The sequence below is a fragment of the Prionailurus bengalensis genome, chromosome A1 (assembly GCF_016509475.1).
Source record: "Prionailurus bengalensis isolate Pbe53 chromosome A1, Fcat_Pben_1.1_paternal_pri, whole genome shotgun sequence".
NCBI lineage: Eukaryota > Metazoa > Chordata > Mammalia > Carnivora > Felidae > Prionailurus > Prionailurus bengalensis.
The window spans coordinates 76250637-76270161 of record NC_057343.1 but is presented as its reverse complement, the minus strand read 5'-3'; the positions used below and the strand labels follow the sequence as shown (position 1 = coordinate 76270161).

Sequence of the window (19525 nt, the reverse complement as noted above, 5' to 3'; positions counted from 1 at the left end):
GTGTGTTCTCTCTCTCAAAAATAAATCAAAACATTAAAAAACTTTAAATATATACTATATAAAATTTAGAGAAAACATTTATATAGGTGAACGGAGTTATACAACGTACAAATGATAAAGGTATAGTTTTAAAACTGCTCATAAAACTAGCATTTATTTATTGACTCTTACCTTGTGCCAATCATTATATAATTGTGTAAGGTAGGTAATGAATAACCCATTCGTATAGAACACTGAAGCCTCAAGATGGAAAGTCCCAAACGCTTCAAAGTCATACAACTACTAAGTGGAAAAGTGGGGATTTTCACAAAAGCAATCTTAAATCAGAATGGTTCTACTTATTTTTCAATGGGAACAATACTTGCACATGACAAGAATTCAAATAGTGTAGAATTAAAAAAAATCACAGAATAAAAAGCCCCCTTCTCCAACCTTCCAATTCCTTCTCCCAAGGCAACCAATATTTACAGCTTTTTAAATGTTTTCTTTAGTAGAAAATAAATCACAGTGTTGTGTCCATTACATATAATAAATATATATCCATCAAATACACATAATATATATATATAATATATAGTAGGTATGCTACATATATAATAGGCATATTATAGGTATATATAAGTACAGATAAATAGCTGATAGACACAGATGGATATATACAAATATAGTTATATAGAGAGAATATATATACCTATAATATACTTACATACATATATATACATATATTATATACCTGTTATATATAGATACCCACCCTATATGTTATATATAAAATATTTATATTTGATTTTATTTATATGCATATATATGTTATATCTTATTATATATATTTTATATTTGTATTTCTTTAGTAATATGGCTGCATGCATGCATCTGTTACATTTAATTAACAGCTATATAGATTTCTTGTTCTATGACCTTGTTCTTCTCTTATTAATTACTTTCTAGTCTATTTCTTTTACTATTTTTACATTTTGCTATTCCTGAAATGGTAAACAGGAGTTACTTTCATGTTTTCCATAAAGTGTGTCACTATTACTGAAATACAAGGGTCGAGATGACAAAAAGGTAGATGAAGGAGGTGCACAAAATCCAGATAATTGACTTAGTGGGTAATGAGCATATGGATGTTTACCGGTATTGCTTTTCCTGTGTTTCTGAGTGCTTACAATTTTTACAATGATTTAATGTAAGTTCCTTTATTATACATGTAAGCTGTATATATAACTATATTTGTTTTTATCCATTTGTATCTGTATTTATATCCACATCTATAACCATCTATATCTATATCTACATCTATATCATCTATCTATATCTATCTCTGTATCATTTATATCTATATACATAGCTATATCTATGTATCTATATCATCTATATGCATATCTATATCTATATGCTGGTCTTAGTCTACTTGTGGTAACATATGTCTTACTTATGTAAAGCTGCTATCAGTTCACAAAACTTAACACGGATTTTTGCCCTGCCATCATGATTAAGGGAGTAGTGTGCTCTCAGGACTTTGAGAATTGGGCTCGGTAGGGCTCGCTGTTTTTTGAGTCCATGGATTGTGATGACAATGGCACCACCATCACTTCCAACCTCCTGTGGCAGTCTCACCTCTGTGGTTCAACTGACTATTAGCTCTGCAGTGGGAGTTTCACACTCAGTAGCCAAGAGAAACTTACAGATGAGAACAGAGAGTATCCGCTCTTCAGATTGCAGTTATTCAAACATTTTAATCTCAAAACGTGATTGAAATTTGCCTGCCATACCCTACTGCCCTGCGCGTGTGTCTGTGCGTATTTATGTGTGTTTGTAATGGCACAAAAATGGTGATGTATAAAATGTCTCCACTTAAAAAATCTGTGGATAACTAAGTACTGATAAAGTTCAATCCTGTATGGGAGAATACCATGAATGCCGCTCATGCAAAGCCAGGCCCCATTGGTTTCAATTCAATTTGGATTTTCTTCTTCTCCAATGAGACATTATATTATCCTCATCTTTCCGGATTCCCTTCCCACAGCCTCCAGGATAGAAGTTCTCTCCGTATGGCCTAGATCTGCTCTTTATGTTTTAAATAAAGTCTGAAGCAAGTGTTCCCTTTTGGTGTAGAGTAGATGAGCTGAGATGCTGACTTTAGTCACTGAACTGTGAGGGCTGGGAGAATGTATTAATTTCACAATAGAATTAATTATACTTCATGGCCCAAGTTTCTGTACTTTAATTACTTTTTCCACTGAAAAAGGAACTGATAGTGTACAAAATCCCCCAGAACCTTAGGCTGCCTATAGTTCTGTGGCTGAAGTGGGCTTCAAGTGCCTAAGGATTATCTCTATTCATTTGAATGTTTTCTGGCTAGAATGTTAGCAGCTGAGTGTATTTTGAGAAAAATACGAAAGGAAGTGGCTGATAAAAATATCAATGTCAAATATCTGCCTCACGGAGATACAGATCTGTTCTTTCTCAAAGCACTGTTAAGCTGCCATCCATATGCTTATCATAGAAACAATTATCTCCCAGTGGTTTTATCTCCAGACATTTTCCTGACCAGACAGAAAGAATCTGTGAAAGTAGTCATGCCCTTCGTTTGTTTTGATGGGGACTGTATTGGTTCTCATATGAGGAATCCACTTACACACGATGTTAAGATCTACAAACACAGTCACTGAAATGCACTTGCTATATAGACTCCGGCCTCTACACACAGTGAGTTATAGTTCTAAATTGCCGAAGCCAAGTAAACAACATGGCAAGGAAGTGATGATAAACTTTGCCTTGAATATGGGCTCTTTTTCTTGTTTATGAAACGGTCAACTGATAAACCTCTGGTAAAGTAATTTTTTAAAAAAAATATCTTCTAATTACTCAGAGTTTCCCTTAAGGAACTTAGTAGCCAAGTGGTGGGAAGGGGCACCTTTGGTTGGAGATGAGGGGAAAAATGAGTTAAGTAAGCCGGGTGTTGAAGAAGACTGGCCTGAATGGGGTGTACAAAAGTGATTGTAAGATAAGGGAGCAAATGTGGTGTAAATGGCGGGGTGGGGTGGGGAGGAATTGTTATATGAAGTGAAAAATGTAATTTGTGCATTCTGTTATGTGAATTGCACATTTTTTGTGTGTGGAGCTTCCCAGGCCTCGTGAATAATGTCAATCTTTTCTTTTTTGCATATCATCTGGCTACAAAATTTTAGATATTTTATGGAAATCAAATGAATATTTAAAGTCACAGAGAGGCTTAGGAATTTTTAATATCCTGCTGACTTTTTTTCCTGTTACATTATGGCTTAAATCACAAGCCAATTAATTTTCCTTCTTGTTAACAGGGGGAAAAAAAGAATTCAGAAGAAATATAATTATAAATAAAGTAAAGCACTTGCATCTTTATAAAGAATCTGTACGAAAGATCCTAGCTATTTATAAAATGTATACTATGTACTTTTCTGCGTGTAATTTCCTTCCTAAAATACAACGAAATGTAATTAAGGATTCAAAGTAATCCCTCTGGACACTTGGTTTTCCATAAATACAATTGTATTCCATAAATACAAGGTGAGATGCCACTTTATGTAATCTAGATGTCTATTCCCTGACCCGACAGCAAGACTTTCATAGAACATTTTACCTTTACCTAACTCCATCACCAAAACGAGCAATTTAGAATATTCTCCCCCAGAAAAATAGGATTGATGTGTGTGTATCATTATCAAGAAAACCAATTTAAGACCCAGGTGATGGAGAATCTCTTTGCTTAGCAGGGTGAAACACTTCCACACCCTGTCTCGTAAGAAACTCATGTTCATCTATCAGCAAGAGGACATACCCTAACACATACTGTACTGTTAAGGTTGGATACTGGCGAGTAAAACATTGAATGCTACTTCTGACAGTGCCAGCTTTCTATTCCACCTGTGCTTGAAACAGTTAAGGTAGAGTCTCGCTCTTCAGTGTGAGGGCGAGTTTTCCACCTTTCCTACCTCTCCTAACTAAAATTCCCCAATGTGTATGTCCGTATCACACCCAGTGCTGCCCAAGGAAAGATGTGTCCATCAGCTTGAGATTCTGTTTCTGAAGACTAGGATGTATCTTGCTCCCAGAAATCGAAGTCATGGAGAAACCAGCCCTGAGTTCCTGCCTAGTTGTTAAGGAGTCAATGAAGTGATCTCTTTGTCAATTATTCTACTCACTCACTGATAGGAGCTCTTTCCAGATCAATGCCTTGTTGATTCTCGCTCCAAACCTTGGAGCAGTTCTCCCCAAAACTTTGAGAGGTGGTGCCTTGACCACATGAAAAGGCGTTAATGTTCCAAACCAACCCATACTACTATGATTTGCATAATGCAATTCTCATTGATTCCCATTGTCCTCCATGTCTTCCAGATGGGACTTCTAAAGACATTATCCCCAGGGAGTTTGTGCCAAGTCTAGCACAATTCTTTATATAAGTGCCACTCAAAGAATGGCTAGTTAACTGCTTGCATCATCATTTTCTAAGAATTAAAAGAAAAAAAAAAGTTCAGAGCAGGAGGCAGTAGTAGGATACCTCTACTCGTGTAGAATTCCTGGCACTATACTGTCTTTTTGCTCACCATTGTTACCTCAGAACTGAACACAGTGTGTGGCAAGAAATATTCCTTGACTAAATGAACTGTTTGTTATGCCACCTCCCACCACATCACGCCCCAAGTACCTTCAGACCCCAAAGAAAATTGGCCAAAGAAAGACTCAAGGAGACAAAGGTACCTAAGAAGGGTGTCAAGGTATCTCAGTAATTCTTTTCCAGAGGAAAAGGGGCGTGGTCATATTTTTATTCATTGAGAATATACTAAATTTGCTGAGCTCCTTCCGATGGTTCTAGAAATTCTATCGAGGCATTTATATATAAAATAACTTAGAAAATCTCTACAGCAGCGGTGAATGTGATAATAATATATAACAACAATATTATGCCAACTATCTTCATGTTCTAGGTGTATTTGATAAGAACCTTATTCTGAGTATGTAAAATTGAAGTTGCAAAGCATGGAGTAGGTACAAAGATGTATTTTTGATATGCTATCTTAATTGCAAGAGGATACGGATTTTGAAAGAAAAAACTCTTAGTCTGCTAAAATTAGGAAAAATCATTATATTTAGAAATATCTATTAACCTCAGGATTTAAAATTAAAACGTAAGCCATGGTTATAGTATACTGGTATTATCCATTCATAAAATATATTGCAAAATGTAGCAGCTTAGCATAACGCATTTTGTTTTGTTTTTTTCCCCTATGAAAAAAAAGACTATTTCTTCGTGGAACTAAAGTAAGATCAGCTTAAGTAAAAACTTCAGAAATGGGCTTATGGATTTAACATTATTATGGGTTCTGAGTTTTCCTAACTATGTCCAAGAAGCAAAGTGCAATTCATTTGAGATTGCCTGGCTGCCACCTTGACATTTCACTATGTCTTTGCTGTAGGGAGCTCAAGAACATACACAAGAATATTCTATTTAATTTGGCTTTAAAAATCTCATTGTATCTGGCAATTTAAGACAGAATAGTAACTGTTCGCCAGTGAAAAGAAACTTTTGGTGTTTGGTTAGCAAGATAATGAATACCCAGACAGGCAATGTGTTATCATGGGTAGTGCACCAGCTTTGGAATTAATAGACCTTGGCTTAGATTTCAGATCTTCCAATTATTAGCTATGTCAGCTAGGGCAAATTACCTTAATTCCCTCAACTCAATTTATTGATCTGGAAAAAGGGAACAATAAATCCTATCGTTCATGGTTGTAATGAGTGGGAAACTCTCTAATATGAGTGAAAATGACTAGGCTAGTACTTGACGATGGGACATACCATTTACTTTCATGTGCACTTTGTGCTAGAGAGCAAAACAGTCATTTTATAGACTACCACATTACAAATATGAATATGAACACAAATATACATTTGCCATTTATAGATAACATATCCATGTGTGCACACACACACACACACCTCTTAAAAAGCGTTCATGGGATTAGCATTTACTAAAATGGAATTACAACAGTGGGAGGCAATATCACATAATAATTAAGAACAAAGACTTTACAGACAGACACAAATGAGAGACTTCTGATTCTACTTATCTCCTGTATGATTTGGGGCAAGCTATTCAACCTTTTCAGTCTCATTTTCTTCCTAGGAGAGTCCATACCTACATCATGGAATTGTTGTGTGGAATAAAGAAGATAGTACATGAAAGCACCGTCACAATGACCAATACAAAGAAAGTACTCAATAAGTGGCTATGATTAGTTTACAGATCTCTTGAAAAAGATACCTAGGCTTAGAAAATCAGCTCAGAGTCCCTTATTAGATGAAATGATAGTAACTGGACACAGTGGGAAAGATCAATGATGGACTTTCAGCGTCAGTTCCTTGACCTTGAGGTTGAAATTTAAGCTTCCTCACCAAGTTTTTAAAAAAAAAAAAAAAAAAAAAAGGATAATGCTCTGAGTAGCAGGATTCCTCTATCCCAACCCAACCTATCTCAAACTTTACCTATGTTAACTTTGGGAAGCATAAACTCTAAATGAAGTTTAAAGCCTTTGAATAAATAGAAGACATTACTATTTAATGTACCTTCATGGCTTATATCTTAGTTTTTAAGATAAAAAAAATGTTTCAATTTTTTTAATTGAATGTTGGCTAAAGTGATGAAGTCACCAAAAGTGACTTCAGCAGAGGAGAATTTTAATAATTAAGTGGGTAGGATGACCCATTCTGTAATTACCAGCCAGCCTCTTTACCCAGCCACCTTTGTCATAGCCCAGCGGGGTTCATGAACAGAATGGCCCTGATAGTAGGAAGGGAGGTTATGCACGGGCTCGGTGACACGGACTTCCATTTATCAAGGCTGACCTAGCTCTTACCAGTGCCACGTGCCCAGTCGGTCAACGGCAGAGATCAACGTTGAGTCCTCGGTATGGCACAGTTCCCTAGTGTGATCAATCAGTTACCTGGTGGCAGGTGAATTGCCCTGGACTTCTTCTGTCATGGAAGTGGCAGCATTTTGATCATCCTGAAATTGACACTTACTCTGGATATGGATGTGCCTTCCCTGCAAATATATTTCTGCCCAAACAGCAACCTGTGCACTTACAGAATTCCTGTGTGCTATCATGATAGTCCCCCGAGCATTGCTTCTAACCAAAGAACTTACTCCATAGTAAAAGAAGTGTGACAATGGGCTCCTGCTAATGGAATGCCCTAGTCTTTCCATGGCTGAAAGACCATGAAGTGGTCCGCTGAAGTGGCTGGCTTGGTGGGGATGACAGAATGACCTTTTGAAGACTCTACACAGGTTCCATGAAAATACCTTGCCGGCCTGGGACAAGGTTATCAAGAACTCTGTATATGCTCTGAATCAGCGTCCAATAGATATTGCTAATTACTTTGTCAAAATTGATTTTATTCATGTATGTATTGTTAATAGAAACTAGTAAACTGGTTAATTTTTCCTCACTCAGAATTGAACAGCAAACCCTTTTATTAGGGGGAGGATCAGTGACTAACACATACACACATGTAGGTATAATTGAAGTATAATTAACATAGTGCTATATTAATTGCAGGTGTATAATATGATGATTCCACAAGTTTATACACTGTCAGTGCTCATCACAGTAAGTGTACCCTTAATCCCCTTTACCTATTTCACCATTCCCTCCATCCACCACGCCCCCCACCCCACCCCCGCCCCAGCAACCACCAGTTCTCTGTATTTAAAAGTCTGCTTTTTGTTTGTCTTTTGTTTGTTTTGTTCTTAAATTCTACAATCATGTGGCATTTGTCTCTCTGTCTGACTTATTTCACTTAGCATTACCTGCTCTAGGTTGATCTATGTTACTGCAAATGGCACAATCTCATTCTTTTTTATGGCTGAGTAGTGTTTCATTGTATATATACACCACATCTGATCTATCCATTCATCTGTGGATGGGTACTTGGATTGCTTCCATATTTTGGCTGTCGTAAATAGCGCTCCACTAAACATAGGGATGCATATCTTTTTGAGTTTGTGTTTTTGTTTTCTTTTTATAAATACTTAGTAGGATTACTGGATCATAAGAATTCTATTTTTAGTTTTCATGAGCAAACTCCATGTTCTTTTCCACGGTGGCTGAACCGACTTTCCTCCCCACCAACAGTGCATAAGGATTTCTCTTTCTTCACATACTCTCCAACGCTTATTTCTTGTCTTTTTGATTCTAGCCATTCCAACACATTTAAGGTGATATCTCATTGTGGGTTTTTTTGTTTTTGTTTTTTAAGATTTTATTTATTTATTTTTAATGTTTACTTATTTTTAGAGAGAGAATGAGAGAGAGAGAGTGCAAGCAGAGGAGTCACCCAAGCGCCCCACATTGTGGTTTGATTTGTATTTCCCTGATGTTTAGTGATGTTAGGCATCTTTTCATGTGTCTGTTGACCATTTGTCTGTCTTCCTTGGGGGGGAAAAAAACTCTCTTCAGGTCTTCTGCCTATTTTTTATTGGATTATTTGTTCTTTATTTGTTTTTGGTGTTGAATTATAGAACTTCTTTATATAATTTGGATATTAACTGCTTGTTGGATATATCCTTTGCAAATATTTTCTCCCATTCAGTAGGTTTCCTTGTCATTTTTGTTGATAGTTTATCAAACTCTTTTTTATTAACTTTAGTTTCAAATATATGTATATTTATAATATACAGATATACACATATATTATATGCATATATAAATATACATATATGCATATATAATATACATATATTTATATATATATATGAATTGTGTATAGTAAGGAATATCTTAAACAGATGGTTGTTTGGCGTAGTGTCACAAAAATTAAATCACACTATAAGTTCCAGAAACTGCAGTACTATCAATATTTTTGTTTCTTTGAGGTTGATTCTTCTGGTTTCCAAATGTCCCTTCAGTTAAAACGACTTAATAGACGGGGTGCCTGTGTGGCTCAGTCGGTTGAGCGTCCGACTTCAGCTCAGGTCATGATCTCACAGTTTGGGAGTTCGAGCCCCGCGTCTGGCTCTGTGCTGACAGCTCAGAGCCTGGAGCCTGCTTCGGATTCTGTGTCTCCCTCTCTCTCTGCCCCTAACCCACTCGCATTCTGTCTCCGTCTCTCTCAAAAAAATAAATGAACGTTAAAAAAATAATAAAACAACTTAATAGAAAAAAATTTAAATGATCATATAGAAGGCCTCAATTAATATTATTCAAATTCTGTTCCTTCATCTTTACAATTATTGTATTAGAATTGTTTATTTCAAACTAGCTGTTCAAACACATGGAGACAGGGACTGTGCTGAAAGCAAATCTAAATGATACCCAATCTCTGTAAACTTTTTCTTGAAATGAATGACTAGGTTAGTCAAGTGTTTTTCAAGTACACTTTTATAGCTGAAAGTTCTCTAATTTAGCATCAATGAAGAATATAGTATTTACTAAGCAACAAGTATGCAAATTTGATATTTAAGCATGCATTATTAAATTGAAGAGAAACAATGTAATGGTTTAGAACTTAGACCAATAAAATATTTTGTTGAGGAGGACTTTTTTTTTTATAGTTTTATTTTTTAACATTTACTTATTTTTGAGAGACAGAGTGAGACAGAGCATGAGCAGGGGAGGGGCAGAGAGAGGAGACACAGAATCCAAAGCAGGTTCCAGGCTCTGAGCTGTCAGCACAGAGCCCAATGTGGGGCTCAAACTCATCTACCGGGAGATCATGACCTGAGCCAAAGTCGGGCGCCTAACCGACTGAGCCATCCAGGCACCCCTGTTGAGGAGGACTTTTTAATCATGAACTGGGGAAATATCGATGGCATACTGTGAAGCAGAATCATTGTCCTTTGAACTCAGTTCAATTTCTCACTGTGGTTTTCTCAAAATGAAAATAAAGCTGGTATCTAATGTGTTTTCACATCACAAGTGCACAGTTAATCTTGTATATGGATAAGACACCTTTGCTAAATGCTAGAAAAAACTGATAGAACTAGCTTTTGGTGTTCTTGCAATATCTTCACTACCTTCCCTTTATTTAAAGGACTTTGGATCCATAATTTTACTCAAACGTAGGAATTGAGTGGGGGTTAAAACTCTGTTTTGGTAGTTTCAATCAGGCCTCTATGCACGAGAGCTAGAATACTTTTTAATATTGGAGATATAATAGTACCTTAATGAGAGGACATTAATTATGATACTTGGAAATCCATGGTCGGTTTATAGCTACAATAATCTATGAGTCCTATAATTTTGATGATTCTAATGGCCCTAATGTTCATTAGGGCCACAACAGACCTTTGCCTCTTGTAAATAAATCCCAAGTCTTTGGTTTCTGACAACAGGAATACTGCCAATCCCAGTGTTTTGGGAGAGACCTGTGTTACTTTGGCATCTCTTACCTGTAATCTCTTTGGATAAAAGTTATCTAATCTCTGGATAAAAGGAATGGTCTGGGAGAATCATAGTGAATGGTTAAGCAGGTCACAATCTGGAGAGACATTCTAACATTCCATATTCCAAAGTTCTTATATCCTTCTTACCTTAAATACAATGAATTTCTGTCATTGTACTCCTCATGGGTTTCCATCGGGACTAATTTTTAGACAACAAGCTTATTAAACAACTAGAAATAAGTCCAACTGATCAAAGTAACCAGAGGTTTTGGTAAGGATCCAATTTGATTTTTTTTTTTTGATTGAGCACCTTCAGAATCCATTCCTTTGAAAATACTCAAAAAGATTACTGATATAAATTAAGTCTGGCAATCCTTTTACTATGTCATTTTTTTCCTGTGTACACTTAGCTTCTATTATAAGCTTAGCTCTAACCAAATTCTATGTGTAGATACAATGAAGATTGGGTAGACAGGAAGGGGGATGAGAATTGTGTCCTCAGTCTTAGGTAATTCCCTCATTTGCCAATGATGTTAAAATGGACTGGGAAATGGACACATCTATACCTTTCTTATTATTATCCTAATAAATTGCTTTTTCTGCTTATGCTAATAAAAATTAATTGCTCTTCCATTCAAGGACTCTGAGAGATAAAGGTTACATAAAGGTTAAGACACTGAACAGGAAAGAATTAGAAACTGGTTCAGTGAAATGGGGATATACGGGAAGATTCAGAAAATGTGGCCACCAGATTCAGCCTTCCTAGGACATCACTTACTGGACTACTAAACCTCAGATGCAAACCTTAAACTTTCATTTTTATATCATCCACTCAAGTTTCAAAATACTTGATGGTAAGATACATTCAGTTGCCTTTGGGATTTTCTGATTTCATTTTGATTTCAAAGGGCATAGGAAGGAAGAGACCACACACTGTTTTTGTTTATTTGTTTAAGGGAGAGATGGGACTCCATGTAGCACAAAGTCTTGCATAAAGTAGGAAGCAGGCTGTGAGGATTCACACACACACACACACACACACAAAGAAAGAAAGAAAGAAAGAAAGAAAGAAAGAAAGAGAAAAAAGAAAAAGAAAGAAAAAAAAATGACCAATATCTAGATATAGCCAGAGACTTTTATGATAAGTCAATATTTTATGTCCTTTTCTTCATCTCAAGTGTTCAAGGCAATCTGAACACTAAAAATTATACTATAAAATTACCTTTATTTAAAAAATATGAGTGAATTATTGCCTGTAGGTTTTCTTCCAGGTAATAATAGCTTCAAGCAGGACAGATGATACAAAGTTATTTTAAGAATAACATGTGTGACGTTTATCCTGTGACTGACTTAGGTTTAATTTCATTTAATAGTTTTCCACATAAATTTGTATTAATTTAAGTCTTTGAATAGAGGTAAGGTCAAAAGTAGATTTGGTACCATTCTACTTTGAGCTTGGGTGGACCACGTACTTTGGAGGAAAATAAAATCCGTCTGGGGTGCAAATAAATCCATCTCTGTTATGACGTACTTGCTACAATAAGTATGACTCATAACTTCCTGCTATTATAAGATACTCAGTGGCAAAACAAGATATTCATGTCTAAATTATAACATATTGATTAAATGTTTTTGATTGCTTTGTAGTTTTCTCATGCCGTCAACAATGCCCTAGAGATATTAATTTGTATTTCCATAAGATTTATTCACTTTTATGGTACTTTTGGATGACCTTAAAAATAATTAATATATTAATTTGCATATGCATATGATCACTGGTGAATTAGAATATTTATTTTGTTTTAATATTTCCAGATTTATATTCGGTAGACTAACTGTATGTACAGATTTTATAATATTGGATAGAGTGATTATTCTTTCTTCTCATCTTTTTTAGTTATAGTTTTACAGATACGGCCTAGTCCTAAAATACACAAGAGTTTTCCTTTACTCTAGTAGGTTTCTAGTAAGTCAATGTAAAACTTTGCAATATGGTGTCACAAAAAATTTGTTTTGAAAATAGACATTTTCCTGTTTTTTTTTTCTCAAACCAGTGTTTAAAGTAATCAATCTCATATTTTATTTCAGTCGTATACCTTGAAATTCGTACACTGATTTGTCAGTCTTGAAAAATTAAAGAATGAATATTTTAACATAATTATAACTCCGATGAATAGTCTTAGAATATAAATCAACTGTATGTTTGCTCAAAGAAATTTCAAATATTCTTTAACCATATCATAAACTAAACATTTGTTACCAATTTCCTACTGTTAGTTTCTTTGTCTTAATCCTCAATCTGTACTCTCTAACAGACTTTTTAGTAATGAATTGTAGGGGAAGTAGAATCTTGGGCAAAATAAATTTTTATGACTGTTTTCTATAGTTATTTAAAGGATTTCTAAAGAAATAGGATATGGAAGGACAATTAGTTTAAAAATTGTCAAAGTTAACACAGAACAAAAATGTCTTTTGATTTTTAATGATGTCTTGCAAAATGTCTAATGTCGCATTCTAATCATTTTTGATTGAGCATTGCCAGACTTAAATTAGACATTGAATCATAGAATAAACTTTACGTTACATACACGTTATATTCTTTATTTCTGTGTATCCGTTTTAAGAAAATATGAAATTCCTTAGTTCAACCAAACTTTAGTAACTCTAACACTTTCATTTTAATGCATTTCAGTAAGGTACATGGAGACATAATCAATACGGATCTAACACCCACTCATAATGCTTTGGAATTGAACCGAAAGATCATTTTGAAGGAAAATAATACATAAGGGGTACTGCTCTTACTGCTAATGTCAAACCCCTTTTCAGGGAAAGAAAGAGAAAACTAAGAAAACAAATTTGTCTCTGAAGAGATGGAAATGATAGGTACATTAGACCATTAAAGCCTTCCTGTTGTCTCTGCCTTACTCATTTACCAAGGCACTGCTCTTGTGCATCTGTTGTCATCCATTATTTATGCATCTTATTCATGCCGCTGCAAACAGTGCCAGTGGTATGCATTCTTTGTTACCGTGTTTTTTCAGTGTAAATAAATAAGCAGAAATTCAGACCATCTATAATGTTACGACTCTCCTTCCTTGTGTTCATTTATGTTGATGCTTCGCATGTTGCACACCTTCTAATATCCCTTTCCTGTTTCTCATTATTTAATTCATGCTACCTCAAGCCTATTAATAAATAAGTATCTTGATGTCTTGTTCTGCCTTTCTGAAATTCTCAAGGGAGCATACAGATTAAACCTCTATTAGAATTTTTCCCACATTACTAGTTTGGTACAAGCGAATTACATATGTAAACACAAACATTGATGTTCATATATTTATAATTGATGCATATTAATATATAAGCAATGTAAGAAAGTGATTAACCTGTCAGATGCCAGAAGACAAAGTGAACATATCACATTTCTGCTGTAAGTCAATCTGGGTATAATCTTGACCCACATGTTCATGCAGTATTGAAATTGCCAAATGGAATCTCATAATCATCATTTTCGCTTCCCATTTTCCCGGATGATGGAAGTGGTTCCCATAGGGATGCGTCGGTGGATCTGACTTAGTACCAGTGAAAAAATGGCCAGTGTGCACCATTCAGTGTCATGATTCAAATTAAGTTCAAAGAGAGAATCTGGTATTCAGGATGTGGGTTGATTTGCTTCTACTTCTTACAACCCAGAAAACACATAGCATTTCTATCCCTTCGTTAACTGCATTCCCTCTTTATACCCTCTTCATGTTATTTTGTCCCTGGCACACTCGTTCTGTAGCATGACTGTTTCTTCTTTTTCCCTGCCCCCATTTCAAAGAAGGATTTCAGATGAGAACTGAATCATAGTTTAATTTTAATCTTGTTCCCCTTGCCCAAAGAGACATACCTAGAAAAATGTTTCCATGGCCAATGCCAAAGAAATTATTGCCTATGTTTTCTTCTAAGAGTTTTATGGTTTCAGTTCTCACATTTAGGTCTCTCGTGCATTTTGAGTTTATTTTTGTGTGTGGTGTAAGAAAGTGGTCCAGGTTCATTCTTTTGCGTGTGGCTGTCCAGTTTTCCCAGCCTCATTTGTTGAAGAGACTGTCTTTTCCCAATTGCATATTCTTGCCTCTTTTGTGGTATAGTTGAGCTTATAAGCATGGGTTTATTTCTGAGATGTGAAAAACACTTTAAATATAGTGCTAATTAATAGTGTGGGTCCTAAATTAAAAAGGCTGAGAAACATCGTACAGGAAGCAGATCACTTTCCTGGAAAGACAGTTAACTTATAATTGCTTAAAGTTTAAAATTTTCAATAACGTTCTGCAAATACTACCACCTTTGACTCTTACACCAATTCTGAAGCTTTCCTAGTAGATGATGTGATCTCTGGTTCACTACAAAAAAATGTGACTTAAGGGTGCCTGAGTGGCTCAGGCAGTTAAGCATCCAACTTCGGCTCGGGTCATGATCTCATAGCTTGTGGGTTTGAGCCCCGCATCAGGCTCTGTGCTGACAGCTCAGAGCCCGGAGCTGCTTTGGATTCTGTGTCTCCATTCCTCTCTGCCCATCTCCCACTCAAGCTCTCTCTATCTCTTTCTATCTCTCTCTCTTAAAAATAAAATAAATGTTAAAAGTTTGTTTAAAATGTGACTTAGATTATTTTCCTTTTCTGCAGTACCTAAAAGGAGGGTAGGAGGGTGTGGTATCTCAGGACACAGAGGTACAATTCTGAACTCCAATTTCTAATCTGGAGTTGCATCTGGAAAAATCAGGTGAGGGAATTAAATCCTACCCTGAGAATATTCCCCTTGTCAGGTATCGTCTTAGGTATTTTTGAGAGTGTTTTGTTTTTGTTCTTGTTTTTGAGCGGTCATGAAATTATCAGACTCACATGAAAACGTTTCAGAAATTGAGAAGATTTTGAAAAGGTAGAGAATAGAATCCCGCTAAGGGAATGAAATATCCTGTATGTAACACTCCACACTAAGTCCAAAAGATAAACTCTGGTTAATATAGGTGGGTTATATATAGATCAATACCAGCCTTTGTAAGAAGGATATAAGTCTTATTTGGCTGAAGGCTTAATATCAGACAACAGAGAGTGAGGGAGGACAAGAATGCCAATGTGAGTGAAGCCAGCCTGATGAGGAATAGAGCCAGTGAGGGAGACAAGAACATTCTCACTCTTCCATGAACTTGACGCATCCCACCTACAAGCTGCATTTGCGCTTCAAGAAGGACATTCACGAACTAATTTAAACACATCCAGAGAAGAAGGATGATGGTGGGCTAGGAGATCATCTCCTATGAGGATCATTTGAGAGAACTGAGGAGACTCCTCTCTACCAGGAGGTAAGCTGGTTGAGACTGGGGTGGGGAAGGATTGACAGGTGGGGAAGGATTGACAGGTGGGGAAGGAGCTGTTTCCACAAAATATTTCAGGGCATTACACGAAAGAACATTTAAACTTTTCAGAACAGGAACCCTCAGGTGTGCACATCAATGCAGCGTCCTATCTTTTGAAAACGATGCTATCCATCCAGCAGTTGAAAGCACTGCTTTTTGATATGTTGCGAAAGAGTGCTGTCATCTGGATAACCTGGTGCGTCCATTCTGAGATTCTATTATTTCATTAATGATACATTGCCTCCCTGCATAATAACATAGACCTGGTGCGACAGCTTGGTTAGCACATGCGTAAGAACTTACGGCTTTGTGTGTTGTTCTACAATATATAAAATAGTAGAAAATATAGTTTGGGTACCTTGAGTACTGATAACATGAAACATGGAATTGAACGGAGTGACAGTGTAGCTGGCTTCTCCTTAGTTTCACAAAATAGGTGTATGACGGTGTGTGGAGGAACAAAATTTGTCTGAAGGAACAATAAAAACCAACAAAAAACATAATGTTAGCATCCGAAGCAGGATAAGAAGCTTAGTATAACATTTTAATCCTAACATTTTAATTATATTTTCTCAATAGGTATTTGCTCAATGGATGAACGTATAAATGAATTACAAAGCAGGCAGCTTGTTTTCAACACTTCAGTGAGATTTCTAAATGGACCACTCATATAATATAAGAAAATGTCTAAAGGTAGGGGAAACACAGCCCTAGGTCTCAATTTCTTCTTGACATGGGCCCGAAACATGTTTTTAATGGTTTTACCTGGGTCCTGCGCCACTGTGAAATGTCACTGAACCCAGGTAGAGGGAGTTGGGGTTTTTGATCTTGTGCTAAATCAGGCTCACTATGGGTGGCAGCTGGTCTATAATTGAGAAGAAAAGTCTGGCTGTTTGGGGCGTGGGCATTCCCTGTATAATCACAGCAATGTGCTGGCTTGGCATATCATCAAATATTCTTTTTGAACCTGTCTGATCACTTCCAGAGACAGAGGAGGTTCTATTTTGTTATGGTTTGTTGAACCATCATTTAGAAAGATGCTTCCTCCATTTTAGTGGAATGGCTTTTAGTGCTGGGTGTTTTAGTCATGTCTACAAGGGTCTACTAGATGCTGACAATGCCAGAAGCTTGTTTTAATATTCCAGAAAGGTAAGAGAAAAGAAATGGATATTTTTGCAACAGAGGTTACATTTGAAATGACCCAGGGTAAGAATGACGTATAGAGGCAGATTAAGTCTTGAGGAAAATCAAAGGCATAAATCCTATTTGCTTGAATCTCGCAGATATTCCAGAGATGAGCCGTGTTCAGTGGTGAAAATTCTCTTTTCTCTTGACAGTACTTCATTTATGCCCCTACTTTTAAGTCCTAAAATTCTATTTGGGAATATATAATGTTGCTTTTAAAGTCACTTGACACAAAATGTCTTACTACATGAAAATTTTTGTTTTCAGTCCTTGGAACAGAAAGAAAACATATCCGATTGCATAACGTTTGACAGTTCGTAAGGAAAGCCTAACTCCTGAGGTTGACGTTGAAATGAACGCTAATGCATGTTCATTAAGGATTTTTGGTACCCGAAGTTTTGAAATACGGTGAGGATGCGGGGAGAAATTCCCCATTCTGGAAGTCTTCTGGGATCCTTTTATCTTTTTTTTAACCACCTGATTCAAATGCTTACTGGATTTAGGGGCTTTGTACCATCTCCATTTACAGCTCAGAGTTGAATGCAAGTGAAAGTTTTTCTTCTCTTGCTTTGTGTCAGTTACGACGACTGTTGGTTACATAGAAAGCAAATCCGTCCAGAGTACTTTACAAAGTAGAGAGCTATTTTTCCCCCCTCACAAATGTAGGTAGTATAGGCTTGTGCAAAGGCTTGATGATGTTATCAAGGACACAGATTTCTTCTAATTTCTTGCTTAGCTTATGGCTTCTCATTCTCATGTTAGCAACATGGCTAGTACATCTCTGGCCATCTTCCTCACAGGAAGAAGGTTAAGGAGAGCAAAGGATAAAATGCAAAAGCCTAGAAGACATATGTCAGCAGTTACTTATATTAACATACCGCTGTTCGCACATTTTGGCAAACCTTATCTGCGAGACATTCTGGGAAGATAAATATTTTAAATTGGGTACATTGCAACATGATACAAAAAGTAGGAAACTGTTAGTAAGGAAGGAGTTGTGAATGACTAGATGCCGAACAGGCACCTGAAAGTGGTGCCACAAAGCTTTTAATAGCTTCCACAAGGCTATTAAAATTTAAAGGAGAAAAATATATATCTAATTATACAAAAAAGTAAATGGTCAGTGCAGAGTATTGAGGAAAACCAGAAAACTGAAAGAAAAGCTAACAATTTCAAAAAGTGAACTGAAACCCTACCCCCTGAAAGAAATAACGTTAATAACAGTTAATGCTCTCTTCTTCTCTTTCGTATACTTGATCTCTTGTTCTCTGTGTGTATTTGTACTTTGTGTTGGTTTTGAAAAAAAAGAAATAATGCTAAGGAGTATATTACATCAGAGTTCAATTCTCTTAACCTTGACCATTATGAATATTTCCAGTAGTAATAATTACTAGCTACTATTTCACAAGTCTTTAAACGTTACTACTTTCTATTATATGCATATACCCTTTTCCGCAGAAATTGCCTTCATGTTTACACTTGAATTTCATTCCCAATTATAGAATGACAGCAGTGTTCCCTAAATGTCCCTTTGCTTGGAATCACACACAACCTGGGTTTGGTCCTAGTTCTATTAGTGAAGTTTCTGAAAGGTTTGGGAAGGCGGCCAGTCACTCATGTTCTTCCTTCCTCCCAAGATTGTAGCCAATCAAGAAACTGACATGGCGGATCAGAGACCTGGGATTAAAACAGCTGAGCTATCTCTAATAAAAGTTATATTGGAGAATAAGCCTTGGCCCTGTGGCCCTATTGGCCTCCTAACACGTGTGCCTTCAAATCCTCAGACTACTTTATTCCATTCCCCGACAGTCCTGGACAACGGCCGACCCACTGAATTTATCACATCGTAAAAAGCAAACTTGACTGTTACTTCATGGAGACGTGGTGGAGAGCCCAGCAGAGGCTCAGCCTCTGTGTCTGGTCCCATCTCCCAAGCCCTGCAGTGAGGGAGGGAGGCCAGCCTTTGTGTAGAGGGAGGCCCTGTGCGTGAATATGGACACAGGAGCTCAGGAAACCTGTGTCCTCCCCGGTGTCGTCAACAATCCCGCTGTGTGACCTTGGGTAAGCATTTTGACTTCTTTTAGATTTTGTTTTATCAGGTTAAATTGAAAATAATGCTATTTACCATGCAGGAGATTTGTAAAGATTTAATAATGCAATATTTAAAATGAATACTGAAATTTAGGTCTGGGTTTTCTGAACTGTAGATTTGATCCAACACACCATTACTTTGTTGTTGTTTCTGTTGTTAATGTGTAATGCAGAATTAAGGATTAAGGGGCCAACATCAACCCAACAGCATTTAGGTACTTTTTCCTCAATACACAATTAAAAATAAGTGTTAGTAGTGGTAATAATAGCAATTCAAGATGATGAAATATGATAGGTAGACAAATAATGTGATAAATTGAGAGTTTTATATTTTCTTGGCAGTTTTTCAATGTGATTTACAAAGCTGTATTTTTTTGGAAAACCATTTTTTGTTTGTTTCTAAGAAAAATATGTAATTTCAA

The 19525-nt window shown here is 36.3% G+C and overlaps 1 long non-coding RNA gene across 1 annotated transcript; it reads left to right on the top strand.

Annotated features, from left to right (window-relative positions):
• Positions 1-10482: 10482 nt before the first annotated feature.
• Positions 10483-13502, top strand: LOC122468377. Its single transcript, XR_006293233.1, has 2 exons — positions 10483-10698; positions 13120-13502. It is a non-coding gene; the product is annotated as an uncharacterized LOC122468377 (long non-coding RNA).
• Positions 13503-19525: the final 6023 nt, after the last annotated feature.